Source organism: Salvelinus sp. IW2-2015, unplaced genomic scaffold, assembly GCF_002910315.2.
Source record: "Salvelinus sp. IW2-2015 unplaced genomic scaffold, ASM291031v2 Un_scaffold3909, whole genome shotgun sequence".
Lineage (NCBI taxonomy): Eukaryota > Metazoa > Chordata > Actinopteri > Salmoniformes > Salmonidae > Salvelinus > Salvelinus sp. IW2-2015.
The window spans coordinates 39,698-50,438 of NW_019945183.1; the positions used below are offsets into that span (position 1 = coordinate 39,698).

General features: G+C 40.8%; 1 pseudogene; it reads right to left on the bottom strand.

Annotated features, from left to right (window-relative positions):
• The window catches only part of LOC112076652 (zinc finger protein 585A-like), a 21,757-nt pseudogene extending 12,040 nt beyond the window's left edge, over nt 1-9,717 (bottom strand).
• Between the last annotated feature and the right edge of the window lie 1,024 nt (nt 9,718-10,741).

The window sequence follows — 10,741 nt, forward strand, 5'->3', positions numbered from 1 at the left end:
GACGGAGTTGACAACAACTACTAAAAACAGACTTATTTGTGCCACAAAAAATAAGTCCATACAAATATTTGTAAAATACAGAAAATTCTTCATTTGAAAATCAAMAATAAAAACGTATCTTTCAGCACTCTGACAGAGTTGACGTCAGACAAAATCTGATGTTTTACAGAGTTGACAAAAATGTTATGTTACTTCATTCAGGTGGTATGCAAAGTAGCAATTTCCTTTTCCCTCAGTTGCTTCAACATGTTTAAACCAAATATAATATCCTCTCAGGGAGATGGAGTTAATGGTCACAACCATAAACTATGGTGATTWCAATATTATTTGTTTAAATCTATCAAAAGTTTATAAGGTAACACACTGGTCTTGTTGCACTACATGTAATGAGGAGGTGAAGAAGGGGTCCTTGCTCATTCCTGATTAATTTATTKATTTTAGACAAATCTGAATGAGTTGACCAAATCTCCAGACAATTTTTTAGGAATTACAGTTTTCAGATAAATATGATTTCAAGTCAGACATAGATCCTTGCAATAAAACTATATTATACTTTTTCAGTTAACATTTATTATTAMAATTTTAAAAACACAATGAGGGTTTGAAATTGGGATCCTTTGCTCCAGACAAGAGCAAAGTGCAGACATGGAAATTAATAATATTACAAATATTATACAATTCCCCTACATTGTTTAACTCAAATAATGCAAGAAAATCMTCTTTTTTTTCAACTACAAAAATAAAGTTTCCTGCTGGACAAGAACTGTTCCGACTCTCAAGAATCCCTGAGCTGTCCATCTTGATTTTGGCTAGCTTTATCACGCACCTGTGTGTTCCAAAATGGATTTATTCACTTTACCTTCCAAAAGGTACCTGACTTTGCACCCAAGATAGTCACACTCATGGACAGGACGGGCTAGCGTGCAAGTGAGCGAGAGAGAGACTGAGCGAGAGAGAGAATACTGTTACCAGAACACTGACTTCCGTTCCACTCCATAGGATACTAGGAGATCTAGTAGAGAGAAACAGGAGAGTGTTGTGACTATCTCTCTATAATGTCCTGTTGTGATGCTTTGTCCTGTTGTGCGAATGTCTTGCAAAATACTGTCATCATTACTTTACCTACAACTTCACATGTCAGTCACTAGATGGAAGCACTTCACTGTGTTCCACTCAGACAGAGTTCATATGTCATGGAAACAGGGCTTTACACTGTTGAGTCCAACTGTTGACACTCAAACAGTTAGTGTCATGAGGAAAAATGTATAAACTACGACATGTGGTTGTCTCACCTAGCCATCTTAAGATGAATGRACTAATTGTTGCTCTGGATAAGAGTGTCTAGTAAATGACATAAATGTAWATACACAGCTGGCTGGACACATAGGTTAGTATGTAGTCATGTCTTGTCGGTCTGGCTGAGAGTGAGAGACACACACAGGGAAGGAAAGAGAAGGATGAAATATACAATTGACATTCTCACTTCTCATGTTGTTGTAGCCTACTGAAAGGATCCACGTTAGTGTAATAGATCCACTTCATTGGCCAGCTAGCCGATTTCCTTTTGCTGTAGTAGGATGTAATGCAGACACCTCTTAATCAGAGGGACACTGAGGAGCAAACATGTGTTTAGTTTTATTTACTCAACATGCATTAGTCTAGAAGCCTGTATGTATAGAATGAAAATATGTCCTCCTTTGGGGAACATTTAAGCAGATACATCATCTATACCTCTTTCTATTGTAGTAGACTAATGCATACAGTTAAAGTCCCACTCCTCCACATTGTTGTCACGACTTCTGCCGAAGTCGATGCCTCTCCTGTACGGGCGATGTTCGGCGGTCGACGTCGCCGGTCTTCTAGCCATCGCCGATCCCTTTTTCCATTTGTTTTGTCTCGTTTTCCCACACACCTGGATCTCATTTCCCTCCTTATGTGTTGTGTATTTAACCCTATGTTTCCCCCATGTCTTTTGTGTGGTATTGTTTATCTGTTGTTCATGTATGCCCACACTAGGCTGGTTGCGCTGGGTTATGTTCAACCAGTATTTTGTATTTCGTGTTCGTTTGTGCCGTGTGCTTTTGGTTCGCCAAATAAAAGGCTCCGTGTTACTACCAACTATCTATTCTCCTGCGCCTGACTTTCTACAGCCCTTCACGCATACCTTGACAATTGTGGCCAATATGAATAACACACACCTGTTTACTTTGACTCTCCTGGTGTTGTGAACCTAATCCTGATTTACAGTCAACTCTGACCCACAGTACACAACATCTACAACATCTTCTCACATGTGGCGTCCAGGTCAGTCATGTCTGGTTCAGTTTTAGCATGGTCCTGTTTGCTGTAATACAGTTGTGTGTTTTAATGTGTTTAGTAATTGGTAAGAGTCAGGGCCATCATGCACCCATTATTTTAGAGGGGCAGGCAGTAGTGAGGTTCGAGGGGCGTGTTCAGAGAATGTAGCGTGTTTCAAACACCTGAAACTGCTTTTCCTGCAAGCTAGAGTTGTCGTGTCTTTGGCTATGCAGGTTAAGTGATATGACATGCTATTCTATAAATAATTTATCTATAAATTAATATTACCTGATTAAGCTAATCATGTAAATGTAATTAACTAGAAAGTCGCGGGCACCACAAAAAAATGTTTATAGAAGCTGTTATCTTCCGAAAAACTCTTAAGACCTTCAATACAGTCAATATTTAATTGTCGCCTTATTCAGTCTCATCTGAAAGTTGTAAATTCTTGGTTATCTTCACGAACCCTGGCTAACAAGTTGAATCAGCAATACAAAATTGGTTTAATTATTGGATCGTTCATCTTCACGTTGAAATTCGATGCTAATTTCGTTAGGTTCTTGTTGTTCAACCAGAGCTCACGCTGAGGTTGGCTTAGTTCTGTTGTGATCTTGTCCTTTAACGTGGGGACCGCCGTCCTCTCGTCCTTGGACAGAAAGGTGAATTTTTCTCAACGGGTTTATATAGTGGTGAAAGAAGGGGTGTTTCATAGTTACCACCAAAGTCTGTTCACTTGGGCGGGGGCCTCTGAGTAGCAGTTTCTCTATGACAAACCGTTCTCTCATTTAAGAAGCAAATTACATTGAATCTTTTCACAAATAGTTTCTATTCTTAAACATTTAATTGCACAACAATTCCATGTGAATCTGTAACTAGAATGTGTCAAACTTTCCAAGATACATTTTATGTCATCCTGTCATTAGTAATAATGTCTCAGACAACAATGATCTGAGATCTATTCATAAGTACCAACGCTATTTTCTACTGGTTGGATTACCGAAATATGGTTCCGTTTCCCACCTTTGATGTTCCCAGACTCTCTATGTTACAAAGGCTTTACAAGAGTCAAACTCTGTAAAGTAGAGAGAGAGAAAAGGGGAAAGGTATTTATGTGGGTCATAAACCTCCCCCAAAAGGCCACGTCATGACGAGTCATAATCATTATGTCAATATGTTATATTTTTTCTGCGTAGGTTATCTAAGCAGACCTCTTTGCCTGTTCAATGGTCATGTAATGAATGATGCACATTAATTCTTTAAGAACTTGTAGGCTTAGGAGTTCAGTTCAACTGCTACATTGGTATATAGTATCTCATAAACCAGGTAGTTTGGGTCCTGGATAGTGATTGGCTGAAAACTGTGGTATATCAGACATTATAAACCGGGTGGATCGAGTCCTGAATGCTGATTGCTGAAGCCATGGTATATCAGACCGTATACATGGTATGACAAAAAACGACTATTAACTGGTCTTATTACATTGGTAACCAGTTTATAATAGCAACAGGTCACCTCAGGAGTTTGTCGTATATGGCCAATATACCACGGCTAAGGGCGATATCCAGGCACTCCGCGTTGCATCGTGCGTTAAGAACAAATCTTAGCCATGGTATATTGGCCATATAACTCATCCCCTCGGCTATATTGCTTAAATAAACCCAAATAAATTTAAAGCTATTTTTGAAATTTCTAAAGTCTAGCAACCTTGCCACCGCCATGTGAACCAAAAAATATAAACGCAACATGCAAAATTTCAATATTTGACTGAGTTACAGTTCATATAAGGAATCAATCAATTTAAATAAAAATTAGGCCATATCTATGGGTTTCACATGACGGGCATGGGTGCAGCCATGGGTGGGCCTTTGAGGGCATTGGCCAACCCCTTGGCAGACAGGCCACCCACTGGGAGCCATATGTTATAGGTGGTTATGTGTTATCAGTGTGGTTATGTTATCTGGTGTTATTATGTTATCTGGTGGTATATATGTATATCAGGTGGTAATATGTTATCTGTGGTTATTATGTTATCAGGTGGTATTCTGTTATCAGGTGTTTATGGTTCTGGTGTTATTATGTTATCAGGTGCGTTATTATGTTATCTGGTGGTTGATTATGTTATCAGGTGGTTATTAGTTATCTGGTGTATGTTATCAGTGGTTATATATGTTATCCGGTGGTTATTCTGTTATCAGGTGTTTATTATGTTATCAGGGTTGGTTATGTTATCTGTGTTATTGTGTTATCGGTGTTTATTATGTTATCTGGTGGTAATTATGTTATCTGTGGTTATTGTTCAGGTGGTATTCTGTTATCAGTGATTATGTTATCTGTGGTTTTATTTATGGTGGTTATTATGTTATCTGTGGGTTTTTATGTTATCAGTTTGTGGTTATTTCTGTTATTCAGGTGTTTATGTTATCTGGTGGTTATTACTTTATAGGTGGTTATTATGTTATTCTGGGTATTATGTTATTCAGTGTTATTCTGTTATCAGGTGGTTATTCTGTTCATCAGGTGGTTATTCTGATACAGGTGGTTATTATGTTATCAGGTGGTTATTATGTTATCTGTGGTTATTATGTTATCAGGTGTTTATTATGTTATCAGGTGGTTATTATGTTATAGGTGGTTTAGTTATCTGGTGGTTATTCTGTTATCAGGTGGTTATTGTTATCAGGTGTTATGTTATCTGGTGGTTATTATGTTATCGGTGGTTATTATGTTATCGGGTGGTTATTCTGTGTTATCAGGTGGTTTTCTGTTATCAGGTGTTTCTGTTATCTGGTGGTTATTAGTTATCAGGTGGTATTATGTTATCAGGTGGTTATTCTGTTATCAGTGGTTATTCTGTTATCAGGTGGAATTATGTTTACATGTGTTAGTTATCTCTGGTTATTCTGTATTCTGTGGACGTCACAAAATGGTCGCCTAAAGTAGTCAGGATGTTCTGTCATGGTCCCTGAGGTTTTTTGTCTAGTTCCTTGAGATGTCACCTGATGTACAGAAAGAAACACCCCCAATTCCAGGGCACGCGCACCCTAGTTGTATTACACATCACCCTTGTTACTGTTGCCAAACCCATCAAGGCCCTGACTGGGTGAACCACTGATCCAGTCACAGCTCTTTGTCTTTTGGCAATGCTAGGGACAGCCACCCCCCCACACAAAACAGTGCTTTTAACAGTGTTTACCACCCACATATTGAGAATGTTCTCTTGGCCGGTTTCCACCCGGTTACGTAACCCCGAACCTTAGAGGCTGCTGCCCTACATACATAGACTTGAATTCACGGCCACTTCATAATGGAACACTAGTCACTTTAATAATGTTTTCATATTTTTGCTTTACTCATCTCATATGTATATAATGTACTCTATTCTACTGTATTTTAGTCCATGCCACATTGATCATCTTAATTATTTATATATTCCTAAATTCCATTCTTTTACTTTTAAGTTTGGTGTGTTTATTGTGAATTGTTAGATATTACTGCACTGTTGAGCTAGAACACAAGCATTTCTCTACACCCCAATAACTTCTGCTAAACACGTGTATGTGACCAATACAATTGTATTTTATTTGGTCCATGTATTCGGTTAAGGTTAGTGATCACTGTTTAGCAAAATGTGTAAAAAAAAAAAAAAAAAAAAGGTACTCAATGACAATATGATTACATTTGACATGATCACCTAGTAGACTTTTCAATATGACCCAACCTGGGATTTGAACTGACAACCTCTGGATTTGGGATATGCTGATCTTCCTGCTGGGCCACAAAATCTGTAGAATTTCAGAAGTCCTCGACACATTCATAGTTCATTCAGAATATTGTCCACATCCTGATCTTGTGACTAAATATATCTTTGTCCTAATTTTCTTTCTTCTTTCAGTTTTCATCCTGTTTGCCGTCTTTGTGGATGTTTTTCACATGCGTCAGAAAATTTGACTTTTGAGTGAAGCTTTTCCCACAGTCACCACAGCTAAATGGTTTCTCTCCTGTGTGAGTTAGTGTATGCTTCTTTAGGGACCCCTTGTGACTGAAGCTTTTCCCACAGTCGTCACAGATAAATGGTTTCTCTCCTGTRTGAGTYASYRTRTGCWYYKTTASGKRYYCCTTRYGAYTGAACCCTTTCCCACAGTCGCCACACTTAAACTGTTTCTCCCCTGTGTGAATCCTCATGTGCTTGGACAGATGTCCTTTGAGTTTGAAGGTCTTGCTACAAACAGGGCAGGTGTAGGGTTTCCCACTGTGACAGAGGCTGACATGGGCCTTCAGTTTACAGTTGGAGTTGTAGCGTTTTCTGCAGAAACGGCATTCACTGAGTCTCTTCTTGGAGAGAGTCACATGCCTCTGCAGGTCAGCTTTCAGAGCAAACATTTCACCACAGTGGTGAGTTTTTCTAGACGTGGTGCTGGGTTTGGAACAGTGTTCACCTATTGATGGGTTTGGATTCAATGATGAGCTGGGAACCAATGGTGGGCTGCTGTCAAGTCCTACTGGGTTTCTGCTTACGCCTGAGCATTGGCTGGAGGCACCGTTGTGATTATCTGGAGGGTCACAGGGAATGTAGAGACCCTTAAGGTGGGTCACAGTAACAAAAGGTGTGAGATCCACATGTTTAGGGTCACTCTCTCKGTTCTCCACAGTCTGRGTTTGRGGARRAGTSAWGGACTGAAGTGGGTCCTCCTGATCACATTCACTTTTCACACAGGAAGGAGTGAATTTGATATCAGCCTCCAGACCTTGAAGCTGCTCTTCTTCCTTACTGGTCCTGAGTTCCTCCTGTTCCTCTTTAATCTGTGGAAGCTCTGGGTTCTCCTGCCCCAGACTGGGGTTCCACTCCTGCTCACAGTGCTGCTGCTCAGGGAGAACCTCCTCTTCAGAGACAGTGAGAGAGAGCTGCAGGGAGTCTGGAGGAAAGGAGAGAGGAGCAGAGGTTATCTATAGAGCCTTTAGACAGTCGTCACTAGCTGGCACGGCCACAGCCATAAACCCTGCCTATTTCTAACATGCATCTTCTTAAAGCAGAACTGAACTCAAGAACCAATTTCTCTCATTGAAAACAGCATGTGACATTGATATAAGTCAGAAACATTTCCTCCTGTGCCAAAATGTTTCCCATGCTTGTTCAATGAACCATAAACAATTCATGAACATGCACCTGTGGATCGGTCATTAAGACCCTAGCAGCTTACAGACGGTAGGCATTTCAGGTCACAGTTATGAAAACTTAGGACACTTAAGAGGCCTTTCTACTRACTCTGAAAAACACCAAAAGAAAGATGCCCAGGGTCCTTGCTCATATGTGTGAACGTGCCTTAGACATGCTGCAAAGAGGCATGAGGACTRCAGATGTGGCCAGGGCAATACATTGCAATGTCCGTACTGTGAGACGCATAAAACAGCGCTACAGGGAGACAGGACAGACAGCTGATCATCCTCGCAGTGGCAGACCACATGTAACAACACCTGGACTTATAAATCGGTACATCTGAACATCACACCTGCGGGACAGGTACAGGATGGCAACAACAACTGCCCGAGTTACACCAGGAACGCACAATCCCTCCATCAGTGCTCAGACTGTCCGCAATAGGCTGAGAGAGGCTGGACTGAGGGCTTGTAGGCCTGTTGTAAGTCAGGTCCTCACCAGTCATCACCGGCAACAACGTCACCTATGGGCACAAACCCACCGTCGCTGGACCAGACAGGACTGGCAAAAAGTGCTCTTCACTGACTAGTCACGGTTTTGTCTCACCAGGGGTGATGGTCGGATTGCGTTTATCGTCGAAAGAATGAGCATTACACCGAGGCCTGTACACTGGAGGGGGATTGATTTGGAGGTGGAGAGTCCGTCATGGTCTGGGGCCGTGTGTCACAGCATCATCGAACTGAGCTTGTTGTCATTGCAGGCAATCGCGACGCTGTGCGTTACAGGGAAGCCATCCTCCTCCCTCATGTGGTACCCTTCCTGCAGGCTCATCCTGACATGACCTTCACATGACAATGCCACCAGCCATACTGCTCGTCCTGTGAGTGATTTCCTGCAAGACAGGAATGTCAGTGTTCTGCCATGGCCAGCGAAGAGCCAGGATCTCAATCCCATTGAGCACATCTGGGACTTGTTGGATCAGAGGGTGAGGGATAGGGCCATTCCCCCAGAAATTTCAGAGAACTTGCAGGTGCCTTGGTGGAAGAGTGTGGTAACAATCTCACAGCAAGAACTGGCTAATCTGGTGCAGTCCATGAGGAGGAGATGCACTGCATACTTAATGCAGCTGGTGGCCACACCACATACTGACTGTTACTTTTGATTTTGACTCACCCTTCGTTCAGGGACACATTTTCAATTTCTGTTAGTCACATGTCTGTGGAACTTGCTCAGTTTATGTCTCAGTTGTTGAATCTTATTATGTTCATACAAATATTTACACATGTTACGTTTGCTGAAAATAAACGCAGTTGACAGCGAGAGGACGTTTCTTTTTTTGCTGAGTTTATAATGTTAATATATTCAGATGTAATTGTTAGAAAATAATTAAATGTATGTTTTGGGGACAAAGGTGGCGGTGGGGTTATGGTATGGGCAGGCATAAGCTACAGACAATGAGCACAATTGTATTTTATCAATGGCAATTTGATGCACAGAGACACCGTGACGAAATCCTGAGGCCCATTGTCATGCCATTCATCCGCTGCCATCACCTCCTGTTTCAGCATGATAATGTACAGCCCCATGTTGCATGGATCAGTACACAATTCCTGGAAGCTGAAAATGTCCCAGTTCTTCCAAGGCCTGCATACTCACCAGACATGTCACCCATAGAGCATGTTTGTTCAGGATCGACATATGTAGGACAGTTCCAATTCCCGCCAATATCTAGCAACTTCGCACAGCCACTGAAGAGGAGTGGGACAACATTCAACACGCCACAATCAACTGCCTGATCAACTCTATGTGAAGGAGATGTCCCCCTGCATGAGACAAATGGTGGTCACACCAGATAGTGACTCGGTTTCTGACCCACCTGATCACCATCTGTGACCAACAGATYCATATCTCTATTCCCAGTCATGTGAAATCCATAGATTAGGGCCTAATGATTTTATTTCAATTGACTGATTTCCTTATATGAACTATAACTCACAAAAATATTTGAAATTCTTGCATGTTGCGTTTATATTTTTTGTTTAGTGTAGCTATCAGAAGATCTACATACGAACCTATTCTACATAGTTGTATCTCCGGTGTGATCCGCAGCAGTCTCCGTAGCCGATCATTCTCCTCGCGGTACTCCGCTACCGTTTCTTCAACTGCCCCGAAAATCTCCACAGCTGCCGCGGTTAAACGCTCATTTAAAAACACACGAAACGACTGTAGTTTAGACATGTTTCAGTCGACTGAGAYRTGGGTATTCAGCTATTATGTATACATCCACGAGGAAAGYATGGTGTACACAAACGAAACAAACCCACCCTCAGATTTACTTCCCTTTTGTTCTGTTTTTATCAGCGGGTAACGAGCCCATTATCCAATCACAGCGCCCCCATGGAGATGGGGTTTTACTACYCGCTACAGACCAATGATACTAGGAATAGATACTGTAGTTCAGGGATTCTTGAATGACGCGACAAATTATTTTTTCCACAAATATTTTTCTTAATATTAACCAAAGAATCTCATAATTCTTAAATATTTTCTGAAAATGCAACTAACTCCGTCAGACACCATAAAAGCATTTCATTTTTACATGTATTTTCCAAGAAGGGTTTAAAAGTCTTCATTGTTTCATTCTAACATWAAATTATTCAAATATGTAATACAAATCTCCCAACGTTTTGTTTTATTTMATAGAGCTATATCAGGGATGGTTAACTGGTGACCCGGCCTGCAGCTCCCATTTTGAAGGCTCTCCGATCAATTTCCGTAAAGAGTAAATACWTTTTTTTTTAATCAGTTGGGGTCTTCACTTGTTGTTGAGAGTTATAATATCTAACGTAATGTAGTTAAACACACAAGGTGCAATATCAAAATGTGGTTGTGCATCAGCAGTGTCTCTCTTGTTATTGCAGCCACTGACAGTCATTCAATTAGCCCATGTCAGCTAACATTTTTTGACTGGTAAATGAGTTTAGCGCACAGCTATCTAAATTTAGTAATCATGGTCGAATTACCGGACAGCGGGCCCCCATTGAATGTGTCTTACTCAGATAATATATTAAAAACTGCAAAACATTTCTCTTCACCCTTTGGCAAAATGTGTATAATTGCAGGAAATGTATGAACTTTTTACGGAAATTGATCTGAGGGCCTTCAAAAGGCCTGGTCACCAGTTGCCTATTCCTGATATAGCACTATAAATAAAACAAAACGTTTGGAGATTAGATTTTGTATTACATATTTGAATAATCTAATGTTATCATTGGGTCTGTAATTTGT